Genomic DNA, 16,468 nt, shown 5'->3' with positions numbered 1-16,468 from the left:
CTGGAACAACCTCCAGCACTTAATGCAGAGTGAGAGGAGCAGAATCAGGAGAACATTGTACACAGAGACTGATACACTGCGGTACAATCAAATGTAATGGACTTCTCCATTAGTGGCAATGCAATGTCCCTGAACAACCTGCAGGGACCAAGGAGAAAAAAAAAACACTACCTTTAAGCAGAGGACAAACAGTGGGAGTAAAAACACCGATGAAAGGCAACAGCTTGACTACAGGGATGGAGGGGATATAATTGAGGAAAGACTGAATGAACACCCTAATGCAAAAACCAAGAACAAGAAAGAGTTCAGATTGAGGACACTGATACCCAGAGGAATCACACGTTACCAATGGGAGGGATGGGGGAGGAAAAGAAAATGATCTTTCTTTCTAATGAATAATGTTTGAAAATGACCAAATAAAATAATGTTTAACAAAAAAAAAAAATAAAAATAAATAAATAAATTGGTAGGGAAAGATGAAAGTGGAAGACAACAGAAAATAAAATACTTGTGGTTTAAAAATGGAAACTTGTTGAGAAAGAAGTTCTTCTATGTCCAGCATAGCAGCCCACCTCAGATCATTTCACTTCTTCACTTAAGAATTTCTGATTAAAACATTATAGATGATCCTCAGTTCAGTTAATGTTACTAATCCAGACATATTGATATTCAATCAGTAAGAATAATCACCTTTTATAATGATGATCATCAGAAGCAATATGTTATTTCCTCCTTGAGAAATATTTTCAATGCTCTGAAAGAAGTGCAATATGATAATAGTGAATTAAAATACCAATAAATGTATGTGAGACATTGGGAAGATAGCACTGTGACTTTTAAAATCAAATAACTTTCCTATAGAATATCAGTTAGATTTCAGGTTATTTTCATCATTCTTTGCCTGCTTTGTTAATTAGCATAATATAGCACTCCTGAGGAAGTGATGAAAAATATCTTTGTACTATGAAAGGTGTTAATAATCTATTAGATAAAAATCAATGAGGCAGTTCCTAGATTTCAGTTTTCTAACTTGATGATATTAGCATTATCATCATAAACTAAAACACTACTTCCATTAGGGAAAGGGACTGAACATTACTCTGTAAAGGCTAGAACAAATGATGTTAAGACATGATAAATATGTTACAGGTTATATACATCATGGAAAGATAGAGTCCTTCAGAATATAGGTAAAATATAAAATGAAAATTATTTAATTAATGAAAAACACTTGTACAAAAATATTCATAGTTTCTCTCTTTGAGGTGGCAACAAATTTGAAAAAGAGGGGGAGTCCCTCAATGGGGGAATATGATGGAATACTATTGTGCTATAAGGAATGATAAACAGCTTGATTTCCATACAAGCTGGAAAGACCTCAATGAAGCAATGTAGTGTGAAATGAGCAGAACCAGGATGACTTGTACACAGAGACTGAAACATTGTTGGATGATCAGTAGTAATAAACTTCTCTACTGATAGCAATACAATGATCCATGGAATCCCAGGGGGGACTTATGAGAAAGAAAGCTATCCACATCGAGAGAGAGAACTGTGGGAGTAGCAACGCAAAAGGAAAACATTTGATTTTTCACTTGTTTATATGAGTTTTGGATGTAGGTTTTTTATTTTTCAAAGATTACTACAAAAATGAATAATATGGAAATAGGCATTGAGTGATAATATATGTATAATCCAGTGGACTTGCTTGTCAGCTCTGGGAGAGGCAGGGAAAAAGGAGAGGGAAAGAACAGGAATCATTCAAACGTGGAAAAATATTTTAAAAAATAAACATTTCCAAGAAAAAAAATGAAAATTATTAGCATAAACTAGAATTAAAGACAGCTATTTCTGTTAGAAATAACTATTCTGCATTAAAATGTGATTGCACTTTGGAGGATTTTAATCTTTTTGCTTTAGCCTTCTGATTTTAAATTTTGCATTCCTGATTTTTTCCTAGTTCTTTACATTTTTAGTCCATTGGTACTAAATTGTCTCTTTTCCCCTTCTGCTTTCCATCAATTCTTTATCAGAATGCTCTAATCCTGTATTCTTTAGCATCATCAAAAGGCAATTATTAAGCACCTAATTGCCCATGGCACTGATAAGCATTGTAGCATTGTGAAATATGAGTTAAGTATACATCACTTTCTCTTTTTTCCTTCAAAATTTTGCTGGAATTGCCATCTTCAGAATTTAGTTCAGAGATGACCATAAACTGAATACAATTCAGTAATTCTATACTGTTTAGAAGAATAACCTGCATAATTAATTTAGGTTATATTAAAAATAATCCTTTGTCTATACCACATATTAGTTTTACTTTTATAAATGTTTTATGTCTAGTTGCGGCCACCATATTTTTTTTAAACTGAGAATTTTACATGTCTAGTTCACCTTATTTAAAATGTAAAAACATTACAAATAATTTTGATAAAGCATTTCTTCTAGGAAAAAAAGGAAGACAATTCCAAGAACTTAGAGAACATTGAATTAATGATAACAGTAACAACTCAGGAGAACCTGGATGCTGCCCAGGATCTGCCAAATAAGTTGTTGTACAGTTAACCTTGGCTACTCAGATGTTAATCTCTGAGTCTGAGATTCTTCATTTGTAAAATGATGATAATGACTTATGTTCCTGACTTTGTATGGCTTATTGTGAGGATTAGATTAAACAAGGTATGTGGAAAACTCTGTAACCAACAATATTTATGTTTTTCAAAAAAATTGCATAGGATTCATTGATATTCATGAAGGCTTCATTAGAGTGAATAACCATCTGAATGAGATCATAGATTAAATTGGAATATCATCTTTAGTAATATTATTCTAATATTAACAAATGTCATACCCTTGCTTTTTAATTCCTTTTAGTCTTCCCCTCTAGCAAATGTTCTTATTTGGTTTGCTTTGATCTAATTGGACATTTCTTTGAAATGCTAATAAATTGCCTACAAATGTTAATGGATGATTTCCTTTGGGCCATTAGCTAACATCAGAGGTATGAAAGAGAATTATTAATTTACTAAAGACCTGTCTTGGCAAAAGGGATTGGTGGGAGTTCCCACCATTTAATTTATTGAAAGATTCTTCACACAGGTTTCCAAGAAAGAAGAGGAAAAAGTTGCAAAGATTTTGGTGAGCTATAGATAATGTCTTAAGTTGAGACAGATATTATTCTGATTCTCTCACACTAAATGTATACATTGTACATTTTAACTTAATAGTTTTCTATCTACGGACAGCCTTGGACCTTGGTTCCTCCAGAATACCATAAGAAAAAAAATAGATTTTAAGGGGAAAAGGGGAATCATATTCTTATGAACTAAATAATTCATATTTATATGCTGATTTATAATTTGTTAAGCATATCTCACATAGAAACACTTTGAGACAGATAGAAAAAGCTTTTTAATTTATCTGAAAGTTTACCCTTATTTTGATTTAACTTTATCTAATTGTAGAATTTTTCTTCTCTATCCTGTCTGCACAATCTCAATGGAAACCAGGTTCAGAAATGCAGTGTTGGAATAAGAATCAAAATGACCAGAGTTCAAATTGTTCTTTAAAAATACTAGCTTTGTGACTTTGGACAAGTCACTTAACCTTAGTATCCTCATTTGTAAAATTCAAGTAATAATATCTTTCTCCCAGGGTTGTGAGCAACAAATGAGAACATTTCTAAAATATTTTGCAAATTTAAGTGATATATGTGATAATTATAATATTATTTTTGCTCTTTTGGATTCCCAAATGCAAGCTATAAAAATAATACTCTTCATCATCATCATTTACATGGTTCTCTAAGGTTTGTTAAGATATTAATACATGTTATCTAACTTGATTCTCAAAACAACCATGGGAGGTAAGAGTTATTATTAATTATCCCTACTGGGACTGAGGCAGACAGGTTAAGTGACTTACTCATAATCATAATGCAAAGTAAGTGACTGAGACAGAATTTAAATTCAGGTCTTCTTGACCAAGGTCTAATATTCTATCCACTGTGCCTCCTGGATGCCTAATCTTATACCTACACTAAATCTTCTTTAATTAAAAATAATAATAAATATAAACAGTTCATCAATTAGCACTTATTAAGCCCCTACTATGTGCTAGGCATGGTACCCATGACTGAGGATATAAAGACTAAAATCATGGTCCCTGCCCTTAAGGAGTTTATATTTTTATAGGAGAGACAAACACAGAAATAATTAGGTACAAATAAGACAGAGAGAGTAGATAAAAAAAAAAAAACTTGTATTGCTTCTGGTATAAGGTACAATTCTAATTAGCTCAAAAGACTTCAGTAGCCAATAAAAATGTAACCAGCCAAAGTTAGTTATGGGCAGCCTTGAGCTCTATTTCAGGAAGGATTGGTGGAGGGAATGTTGATGTACCCTTCATGAGGGTACCAGTTTTCAGTGAGAAGATTTGCATGTTATTCTAGATACAGAATAGATGAAATCATAGGAGTTCTTATATACATATATATATAGTGAAAAAAAAATATATATATATATATTTATAGTGAAAAAAGAATATAAATTACATAGAATTCACAGGAGGTTCAACTAATACATCCAATAGAGCTGGTCACTAGAAGGAGAAACAAACCCTGGTTCTATGATCTTGGGTCTTGGCTCAGTCTGAGATATCAAACCCGGGTCCCAGTGTAAATTAGATCACAAAAATAATCCTTTTTTTCCTAAAATCTTGACTCTATGGTCAATGTCTGGAAGCTCTGATTACTTCTGGATTCAACTGAACACAAGGGTGATTAATGTCCCTGATCTAAAGCTTGGTCTGCCACCAGAGCCAGCCTGGTGTTTAATCCTAATTGACCTTGAAAAGGGTACCTCACACATAATTTCTTATGACTATATCCTTTCTTGATACTTACTGCTCAATGTAGCAAAGAAGAGGGGATGGCAATAGAGTATGGGGCATTACACATATTATCCTCATGTGTTATAATCTACACTGATCTGCCAAATGAAACCTATATATCCCTAAGCCTGATATTCTGGAAATTCAAGAATTTATCCCTTGCTAAATTTTATAATTTTATTACCTTGTGTTCCCCTTTATGAAGTCTCTGCTTCAATCAAATCATTCTCCCAAGGGTACTAAAATTAGATGACACTCATTTCCCACCACTTTCTCACCTTTGTTAATACTATGCTTCTTATTTGCATATGAATTCAATTTAAGTGAGGCAGAGTTGGAAAATCTTTGGTCCTCTTAAAAAATGAAAAACAAGCAACAACAACATAATCTTGTTTAAAACTGTTTTTTCTCTTCCTTTCTACCTCCCTTTTTTTAAGGTTTGGTTCAATTATTCCATTCATAAAACTAACAAATTCATTTTATGTTAGGATCATAAGATTTGGAGCCAGATGATATTTTTGATATTTCCTACTATAATTCAACTGCCTCTTCTATAGAGAAAAAAAAATAACTTGTAACAGATATGTAAAAGGACTTGCCACAAATCCCACAGCTGGGATTTAAACAGTGGCTATTGAACTTTTTTAAATGGGCTATTTCCATGATACCACAATCCCAAATATAAGGATTATTTATTTCCCTGAATTATTATATGATATCTTCTGTATTATTCATTTAATAATATACTGTTTTGTATTTTTATTTCATTGTTTCATGTGCCTAGGTCTTGGCTCCCACAATAACACTGAAATCCCTTGAATACAACTACTAAATATTTTACATTGTGTTCTCCAACTGAGTCTATCTCTCCTTTGTTCATTGGAGTTTTTTATGGAAATGAATTAATAGAAGACAGGAATGTAGATGACAACCAGATAAAAGCCTCATGATTGACAAGACTACATTAAAGTTTGAAATATATATGATATATATATATATATATATATATCATTTTATAGATTGGTATGGGGATAATGTTTCTATCATCATCAGCGCATATGCCCCAACACTGACCAGTACAGAGGAGACCATCAAGCAGTTCTACTCTGACCTGAGTGCCATCCTGCACTCAGTGCCCACCAATGACAAGCTGATACTACTGGGAGACTTCAACGCTAGCGTTGGCCAGGACCATGAAAGATGGAAAGGAGTACTCGGCAAACACGGCGTGGGCAAAATGAACAACAATGGCCTACTGCTTCTCAGCAAATGCTCAGAGTTTGAACTCACCATCACAAACACTGTGAATGGTGAACAAATATAAAATAATGTGGATGCACCCATGATCAAAACAGTGGCATCTCATTGACTACATCATTGTACGCCGGCGAGACATCCAGGATGTACAGATCACCAGAGCCATGAGAGGAGCTGAATGCTGGACAGACCACCGCTTGGTTAGAGCAACTCTTCAAATGCGCATTGCGCCTCGCCATCCAAAACGCGCCCAGACAATTTGTGCATTTTACAACGTGAGTCATCTTAGAGATCCATCTTATTTGCAAACATTCCAGTCCTGCCTGGATGACAAGCTGTCTGCCAAGGGACCACTCATTGGAAGCTCAACCGAGAAATGGAACCAGTTCAGAGACACAGTGAAGGAAACATCAAAGGCAATCCTAGGCCCCAAACAACGCAACCGGTGAGAACAACACTGCTATTGAAGACCTATTGAGAAAAAAGAACAAAGCCTTTATGGAGTGGCAAAATAACCCAAACTCTGCTCCTAAAAAGGACAGATTCAAGTCTCTCCAAGCCACGGCGCAGCATGAGATCAGGAAGATGCAAGACCGATGGTGGGAAAAAAAGGCAGAAGAAATCCAGTGGTTTGCTGATACGAAAAACTACAAACAATTTTTCAGTGCCCTCAAGACTGTCTATGGGCCATTAAAACCCACCATCACTCCCTTGCTATCCTCTGACGGTGACACTCTCATAAAAGATAAAAAAGGCATCAGCAACAGGTGGAAAGAACACTTCAGTCAGCTTCTCAACTGACCCTCTTCAGTTGACCAAAGCGCCCTTGACCAGATCCCCCAAAACCACACCGTTGAACAACTTGATGCCCCTCCTTCAATAGAAGTCCTTCAAAACTTCAAAAGAAGTCCAAAAAGCCATTAAACAAATGAGTGCAAGCAAAGCACCCTGTAAAGATGGGATCCCAACCAAGGTGTACAAGGCCTTAAGTGGAAAGGCGCTCCAGACATTCCACATAGTGCTGACCAGCATATGGGAAGAAGAAGACATACCCCCAGAACTCAGAGATGCCTCCATCGTAGCCCTATACAAGAACAAAGGCTCACGAGTAACCTGTGACAACTACAGAGGCATCTCACTATTCTCCACTGCTGGAAAGATCCTCGCCCGTGTTATACTCAACAGACTCCTGTCATCTGTTTCAGAGCAGAACCTGCCTGAATCACAATGTGGCTTCTGACCAGATTGCAGCACCACCGACATGGTCTTCACGGTGAGGCAAATGCAGGGAAAATGCCTTGAGCAGAACCTGAGTCTCTACATTGTCTTCATAGACCTGACAAAGGAGGTCGACACAGTGAACAGGGACGCATTGTGGGTGATCCTCAGCAAGCTCGGTTGCCCAGCAAAATTTGTCAAACTGATCCAACTCTTTCATGTCGACATGACAGGGGAAGTCCTATCTGGTTGAGAGACTTCCGATCGCTTCAACATCTCCAATGGTGTGAAACAAGGCTGTGTCCTCTCTCCAGTACTATTCAACCTATACTTCACCCAAGTATTACGACATGCTGGGATGGATCTAGACCTGGGCGCCTACATCAAATACCGACTGGATGGCTCACTATTTGACCTTCACCACCTGACTGCAAAAACAAAGACAACAGAGAGACTCATCCTGGAAGCTCCCTTCGCAGATGACTGTGCTCTCATGGCCCACCAAGAAAATCATATCCACACCATTGTGGACAGGTTCTCCACCGCAACAAAACTGTTTGGCCTGACTATCAGCCTCAGCAAAACAGAGGTGCTGTTCCAACCTGCACCAGGGAGGCCAACGAACCAGCCGTGCATTACAATCGACGGCACGCAGCTTTCTAACATCAACACTTTCAAGTACCTGGGCAGCACCATCGCCAACGACGGAGACCACGAGATCAATGCCAGGATCCAAAAGGCCAGCCAGGCACTCGGGCGGCTGCGCTGCAAAGTCCTCCAACACAGCGGTGTAAGCACTGCGACGAAGCTCAAAGTGTACAACGCAGTGGTCCTCAGCTCGCTCCTGTACGGCTGTGAGACATGGACGCTGTACCGGAAGCACATGAAACAGCTGGAGCAATTCCACCAACGCTCCCTCTGGTCAATCATGAGGATCCGATGGCAGGACCGATTCACCGACCAGGAAGTCCTCGACAGAGCCAACTCCACCAGCATCGAAGTCCTGGTCCTCAAAACCCAGCTACGATGGTCTGGACACGTCATCCGCATGGACCCACAGCGAATACCAAGACAGGTATTCTACGGTGAACTGTCAGCTGGACTCAGGAAACAAGGCCGACCAAAGAAAAGATTCAAGGATCAGCTAAAGTCCAACTTGAAGTGGGCTGGCATGACACCAAAGCAACTAGAACTCGCTGCCTCTAACAGAAGCAGCTGGAGAACCCACATTCACCATGCCGCCACCACCTTTGAAGATGAGCGACGTCGACGTCTTGCCGCTGCGTGTGAACACCGACACCAGGCCACAACCGCACCTCCCGTAACAACTGGCGTCCCAGGCCCCGTGTGCCACAGACTCTGCGCCTCAGCCTTTGGACTCCAAAGCCACATGAGGGTACATCAATAGATGATAATGCACAAAGACATTAGTCATTCTCGGTCACCAAGAGACTACCACTAACTAATGTTTCTATGCTCATAGAATCAAGCTGGGATTTAGCAACTGACATTCTTAAATAGTACATGGAAAGGAATGATGTGGAGTCATCCATATTTTCAAAATGCTTCAATATTGGAAGTCAATAGTACTGCAACGAATTACAAGTTGACCTTCAGAGAATTTAGTTGTTTTACAGCATTCAAGTAACTGATTTATCTGTCAGGTAAAGATAGTTAGAGAGAAAATCTTGAAAACCAATGCATTTCAAGTACGCAGTAGGGGTAGAACTATTCTGAAACCATCTATGTAGAAAACAAAGCCTCTGAGATAAAGAAGGAAAAAAAAACATTGAACATTCAACTCAGATATATTTACTTCAACAATGGTACTTTTTTGTCTGGTCAGTTTCTGGGCAGTTAGAATGAGCAAAAATAAAATAAAATAAATTGAAAAATTAAGAAGAAACTTCAAATTAATGTTCTTTTATTTCCATTCAAGGATAACTATAGAAAGGATCCTATTTAAGAAAACAGCTTTCTAAGAATTTTAAAGAATTAATTAAAGTTTGCAACTTTTTTTTAAACCCCTACCTTCCGTAAGGCAGAAGAGTGGTAAGGGGTAGGCAAGGGGGGTTAAGTGACTTGCCCAGGGTCACACAGCTGGGAAGTGTCTGAGGTCATGTTTGCAACTTTTAAAAGGATTCCTTGCTTTCTACTTTTAAATCTGGATGCGGAGGAAGCAGTTGAGGTTTTTTGTAAAAGAAATGCAAACAGTGTTTTAGAAAATTAAATTTCTCCAATTTACCAAGTGGAACTAGTGCATTTTGGGACCACTTCTAACTTCACTTTCTTATTTGGATCAATAGCTTTAAAAGAAATCACATTCATGAATAATGACCTAAATATTTGATTTACTGTGGTAGAGGGTAGAAGTCGAGCTAATGTAAACCTTCTGAGGAAAACCCTAAATTAGTTTATGCAAGGAAAAGAGAAGCATTTCTAATTCTGTGTTTTACTGCTCCAATACAACTACCAATTTGCAGTAGAAACTTCATTAGTTGATGACCACAAAGGCCATAGAGTAATAGCTTCTCCAGTCTCTTCTAGAACTGACTAAAATATATATGTATATATATAAATATACACACACATATGCTCAGCTAGTAAGCAAAGGTATTGTTTAAAAAAATGCCAGAAAGGTTTTTATTCTTTTATATGTAAAAAAAAAGACTTTTTCATGAGAAGTAGGGCAAGGTCTTTTGCAAATAACCTGATATACCACTCCATGACACCACAAGTGAGATTCATTCATTGTTTACTACTAAAGTTGTTAAACTGAATGGAGGGATTGCAGAGATCCAATCAGTCTAAGAGAAATTGCTAACGGCGTCCCCATAGGTCTGTTGAAGTCCCAAATCTCCAGCATTGACATATGTTGGATTTGTCCCTCTAGAACTGAAAATGATAATTGGAGAAAATTCAATTATCCTGAATAGGCAAATATACTTACACCCTTATCAAAGGACAGGTACCCAACTGTACCCAAATTAACATGAAAAGCCTAATGACTTGAATTTGTTTCTACTTGACAACTTCTATGTACTTGATGCTATTTATTTATTGAATCATACTCTTAACAAGTATAAAGACCAAATATATGATATAGGATTTTCTTATTTGTATCAGTAAAGGCTGCTGCAATGTTTGTCCCAATATGACTAGTTATAAATTTATATGGCACAGCTGGTGTTTTGTACCTGCCACTGGGCATTCTTCTACACTACAGTGAACAAATAAAGTATTTACTGTTCTCAAGAGTAAATGACATGGTTTTTGTTTTCAAATTCATCTCCACGATCTGCAAACTACCATGGAAAGTAAAGTATAAAACTCTGAATATCAGCTTTAGTGAACTAAGGCTGACCACCAGTGAACATGCGCTCTCCGTGGTAGTCATTTATCTCCATCCTCTTTTTCAGATGCAAGTATATACAGGATGGTTCAGAAAACTGTACTGAGCAAAGAAACCTTTAAAAAATGAAAATATCAGAGCACTAGATGATCAGTCTCATAGGCAGAGTAACTCTATCTACCAGAACTAAACAAAAGAGCCAGCTCCCATGGACAAGACAAACCCCCAATCATCAAAAAAAGAAAAAAAAAGAAATAATAAATCAGGAAGTAACTCATATTAAGTATTTCATGAGAAAAGAGATCTCTGGACTTTCTATTAGGCGTTTAGTTTCTTTAATTGGCATTGGGTGGAATGTGGTAGGAGCACGGGTGGGCAGACAGGCTGTTGTGCATTGCTATGAATGTCAAGTGATTATATATCAGGCTTTAGATATCTGCAGTGCTATAATACCTTGCTCCTTTTTTTCCCTTTAGGTACATGTTTTAAAACCTCCTCAAAATCCACATTGGCACAATTAATATGAAACTCACTTCTCTGCCTTTGAATCTCCTTTGTTTTTGTTTTTAGCTTTCCCTGTAGAATACATTTGCTTTGCTTCATTCTGCTATTAAAAAATAAAACCCTGGAATTATTGATACTGAAGACCTGAGTTGGCACCTTAAGATGATGTGTCGAGTGGGAAAATAAGATCTACTCAAATCCTTAATTGTCTCTGTGTTCCATCTGGAGCAATGATGCCATCTACAGACAAAATTGCATATTTCCAGGGATACCTCTGAAATCAAAACCTCACAATGAATTTTACATAATTTCTATAATAAAAGATTCCCAGAGAGCATATCCCTGTTGGGAAAAGTGCACTTTATACTATTTTGAGAAATCTGACTTTCTCCTTATTTCAGTTAATCATAAAGGAAGAAATTACATATTAGATCTCATTTGCTTTTGGATTATAAAAGGCTGGATATGACCTGCATTTTTAATCTTTGTCTGATCCTCTGAACTGTCTACAGGAAGCTCAAAACGTCATATCAATCAATCATCAAGTACTCATTTAATGTCTACTAAGTGTCCAACTCCATGACAATCACCTTAGGGGAATGAATAAATGAATGAATGGATAGGTGGATGAATGATTGAAAAATAAATTAATAAGTGATCATATGGTAAAACACTATTAAATATTGGGAAAACAAATACTATTTTCATCACTAACAATATTACTTTCTAATGGACTATATATATATGTGTGTGTGTGTGTATGTGTCAAAAGAGACTAGGGATGGGACTTTGATCAAAGGAGATACATAAATGGTGAGTAGAAGAATAGCATGTTCCAATGACAAAGCCATCCAGGAAGAATTATATAATTGATTTGATTATAATTCTTAGATCAAGAACTGTCAAGTTTGGGAAGCAGTAGTCTGCATGAACGGCCAGAGGAAGAGGAGGCAAGGACTCAAGTACAGAGCTGTGTGTTAGAACCTTGTAGGAATTAAGGAGGTTTAGTTTGGAAGGTGGTATGGCATCAACAGTAGCATAGTGGAAAATGGTGAGGGTAAAGAAAGTAATGCAAGGATCCAAGAAGGTCAAAGCTGAATATCCTTGCTCCTTCCATACATGGTATCTAACAATCTGATTTAGATGCTAGAATAATAGCAGCCATTTATAAAAAAGTTTATGACAGGCTTGCACTGAAGAATTTATAGTGTAGTCAACAAAATCAAATGAGAACATGTGAAATAAGTGAAAAATAAGTGCTAAATTCTAATGTATTGTGCTATGAGAGAATATGAAATAATAATGAGGTCATAAAGCCACAGATGGAAGTGTTTTGCTTATTTACCTCAAAGTGAGTGAATCATGTTCTCTACTCTGCTTATAGAGGATATGGAGACTTTTCATCTTTATGTAGTAAAAGAGTGAATCATTACAGATGATTGTTTAGCAATCTCCTTTTTTTTCAACATGGAAACTTACTATAAACCACACATGTTAGTGGAAAATGGAAGTGTTTCTACTTGCAGTCATGCCAAAGTCTATCTTCTTTCCAGTGAGTTTGCTTTGGTTTAATTGTGTCCTATTTGCCAGTAGGAAGATGAGAGAGGATGGAAGTGTGGTGAATTTTTTATTCCAAGAGTATGGAGAAAAGTTTTTGAACATTTAAATTAAAATATTATTGTCTCCTTTTTTTTTGGGGGGGGGAAAGGGGAGTAATAGCCTTCCTTCAATTCCCAGCATCTGTCTCCACACTTAAGCTACCTAAGCCCCTGAAATGGCTCTATTTTGAGGCCAAAGTCCTGCAGAGAAGGAAAATCTACTTGAACTCATTCCTCAAAGATTAACAAACTCTTACCTGATCAAAATCTCACCAAATATTCTGAACTGTAGCTGTTAATGTTTAGATATTATCTCTGTCCTCCAATGTCCAATCCCTTATTCTCATTCCTCATAATCCCTGACCTTCCTCCATGTTCTCTAACACTTGTTCCAAGGGTAACAGATTTGCTTTCATCTTAAATTCTTTCCTTACCCACTCCTTACATCTTCTGATTCTCACTGAGAATGTACTCCTTTCTGATACTATGGATTTCTCTTACACTGTCTTCACTCATTCATTTCCCTAATTTCCTCTCAGACTTATTTATGCAGTCCTAACCTCTCTTCTGAGCTCCAAAGTCACACCTCCAACTATTTTTTATACATCTCAAAATGGAAACCCTGTTGGTATTACAAATTCAATATGTTTTAAAAAAGGAGTTATCTTTCTCTGCAAGCCCTCCCCTCTTCCTAACTTCTCTGTCACTTTTAAGAATACTACCATCTTCCTGTAATGGGTGAATATATATGTCCATCTGAAAAAGCAAATCTATGACCATATTTGGTCATTTGGGGCTATTTTTCCATTTTAATGATCACTGGGTCCCCACCAGAAGATTCACATATCCATAATACACATTCCCTGTCTCATTTGATCTCTCTTTTTTCATCAGTTTCCTCCCTCCTCCAAATCATAAAGTTGCATGGGAGGAAAAGGAACCAATATCTTCTAAAATTCCTTCATTCTCTGTCTCTGAGTAACTTATATAGGTTCTCCTATCAGTATCCAGGAATCTATGTCATTCATACCTGCAGACTTGCTGGATGGGGGCTATGTGTATTTATAGTTCATTATCAGTTCAGCCTATTATAGTACAATAACCAGTTTAAAATGTTTCTAGCTTTCTTGATTAAATTAAATTCAACAAGTGCTTATTATGTAGCAGACAGTGATAATCACTGAGGACAAAAGCTGAACAAACATTTCCCAATTTTATGTATTTCCAGTCTTTTGGGGGGTGGAGAAGAAAGAAGAGAATAAATATGCAAGGAATCTAATTTCCAGGGGAAGAGAATTGATTTTGATTGATGTACTACTATGTCAGTGGTTTTGATGAGTAAAGGGTAAAGAATGAATTCCTCCCCACCAAAATTTATAGTTTTGAAAATATTTGCACAGAAGAAAGCTGTTCATGGCAAATTTTGACCACTGTATAACCATTATAAAACTCACAACTTGCTGGTACATTTAGATGCCCTGTTTCACAAAGAAATACCCAGTTGATTTTGAGCAACAGATATGGGCAGATGGATCTTCTTTTCTCTTCTGGCTCTATCTCAAGGGAAGGAAAAAAGAATTGGTATAGTTACATCTGACAAAGACTGCTAATCCAAGTTGAGGTCAATTCTTGACTGTAATGAGCATTTCCCCAATTACAATGAAGCACTCAGCCTCTATTAGGCACTTTCTGCAGCTCAGAAAATAAACAAAAACAACAAAGACAAAATGACATCAACAAAAAAATGTAATTCCTTAAATTCCACCAATGTGGAATAAAATATGGTATTCATCTCTTGGATGTCTAACTGAGCCAGCTGAACTTCTAGGAAGGTAAAGAAACTCATACAACAATATTTGGACCCAGGGATTGCCCAATACTATTAGAAACTGCATAAGGATCATTTCTCTCCATTTGTCAGCATTTAATACCCATATCATGAGCTTTGTTTTTCTATTAGTAGAGAATAAGAATCTTCTATTTAATCACCAATGTCTAATTGCTAAACACTATATTATATTTTCTCTGATTACCTGGAACATATTGCCATTCATTCTATCAACTGACCTAGTTTTTCACCTGGAACAACATCCACTGAGTTGTTCCTTTAGAAAGTATAAATAATGTCTAGTCTCTGAATGGATACTTCCTTTTCAAGGAAGTTAATTCAATTAAGTTTGGAATTAAAACTGAGCAGTCTTCATTGATGAGTTAGAGTGACTGCAAATTCACCAAGTGATCCTAGACTATTTTCCAAATACCATTTTTCTAATCTTTTACTCTGGGGCATCTTCTCATCTGTCTGCTGTCTATTCACCCACTCATTGCAATTGAAATCAAATCAATACTACCATTATTTCTAGAAAGAGTAAAACAATCAATACTTATGGTTCCATTCACTATTCCTATGACTTCCCCAAGTAGAATTCCTTTCACTGGCCACCCCTCCTTATATTTATTTTCTTTCCCTAATGGAATATAATCTGAAGGTCAATGATTGACTCACTTTTGTATTTGTATCCCCAGCACTTATCTCAAAACATAGGTTATTATTAATACTGACTTTTTCATGTATTCATTCAATTTACCAACAATATTTTATTGCTTTATTCCACATCTAATTATTGTTCCATTTGGGGTGTAATTCTCAGGGCTGTTTTCAGCAGGTATCAACATCTTTTTTTTTCTTTCATCTCTGTGTGCTCCACACACTTTAGATGATGCACCTTAGTGAAGGACCCCATGTTCCTACTTGCTTTGCCATTGCTAACAGGGGTGGACAATAGTAGTCAATTTCTCCAGAGTTTATAATAGAAAATCAGTGATAAACGATCCCTCAGTGTCACAGCCAGTGCAGTTGAGAACCTTTTCCTGGCAGGTAACATATGTTAGAGGAAACAAATGCCTTTTTCAGGCAGGAAGGACTGCACTGAAGAACAAAGAACAGACTATTGGCTACTGTTGATGAAAACCAAATCAGTGTCCTGTAGCCTTCTAAGCATAAGTTTACTTATATTTAGAAGCCCCAGTGTAAAAAGGAGATACTATAAAAGTCACTCTGGGCTAGTTTTATCAACTCTAAAATAAACTCAACAATTATGAGAAAATTGAACTGCTGTCTTTCCATTTTAAAGCAGGCTATGACAATGTCTGTTCAGAAAGATCAGGAACAAGCTGAGCTATTCTATAACCCTAAGGAATGAGCAATCCTTTGAAGCTTAAAGTGAACATTTCTTTTAGTAGCATAAACATTATGCATACATTTTCATGTTTTCCATATCTAATTCCAGAGCCCCATTAGGATAAAATTTCTGGATATGTAGGTCAAGTGTCTTTAGTAATTATCTATGTCTTGGTCATTCACAGATTTGTACAAATATTTTGAATTTATTTAATCAAAATTCTTATTTTTAATACATTTTACAAATTTACAAATATTTTCTACCACCTCTGGGGTAATCAGGGCCTCTCATTTAGTAGCAAGGTAATACCTCATTTCATATTATTTATATTTTATTGTGTTGTTTCCTAGATTATTTTAAATGCTATTCAAACCTATCTTGGTAAGCAAGCAAACTTTTTTATGGTAATTAGTTGGAGATTATCTAATAATTCACCATATATTCCTAATAGACTAAACTATCTT

At 36.5% G+C, this 16,468-nt stretch overlaps 1 protein-coding gene across 2 annotated transcripts in view; it reads right to left on the bottom strand.

Moving 5' to 3' along the window:
* GPC5 (glypican 5) overlaps positions 1 to 16,468 on the bottom strand; it is a 2,135,463-nt gene that overhangs the window by 1,473,941 nt on the left and 645,054 nt on the right. The gene's annotated exons all lie outside the window — the stretch shown is intronic.

Source organism: Monodelphis domestica, chromosome 8 (genome assembly GCF_027887165.1).
Source record: "Monodelphis domestica isolate mMonDom1 chromosome 8, mMonDom1.pri, whole genome shotgun sequence".
Taxonomy (NCBI): Eukaryota; Metazoa; Chordata; class Mammalia; order Didelphimorphia; family Didelphidae; genus Monodelphis; species Monodelphis domestica.
This window is presented reverse-complemented; position numbering and strand designations above follow the sequence as displayed.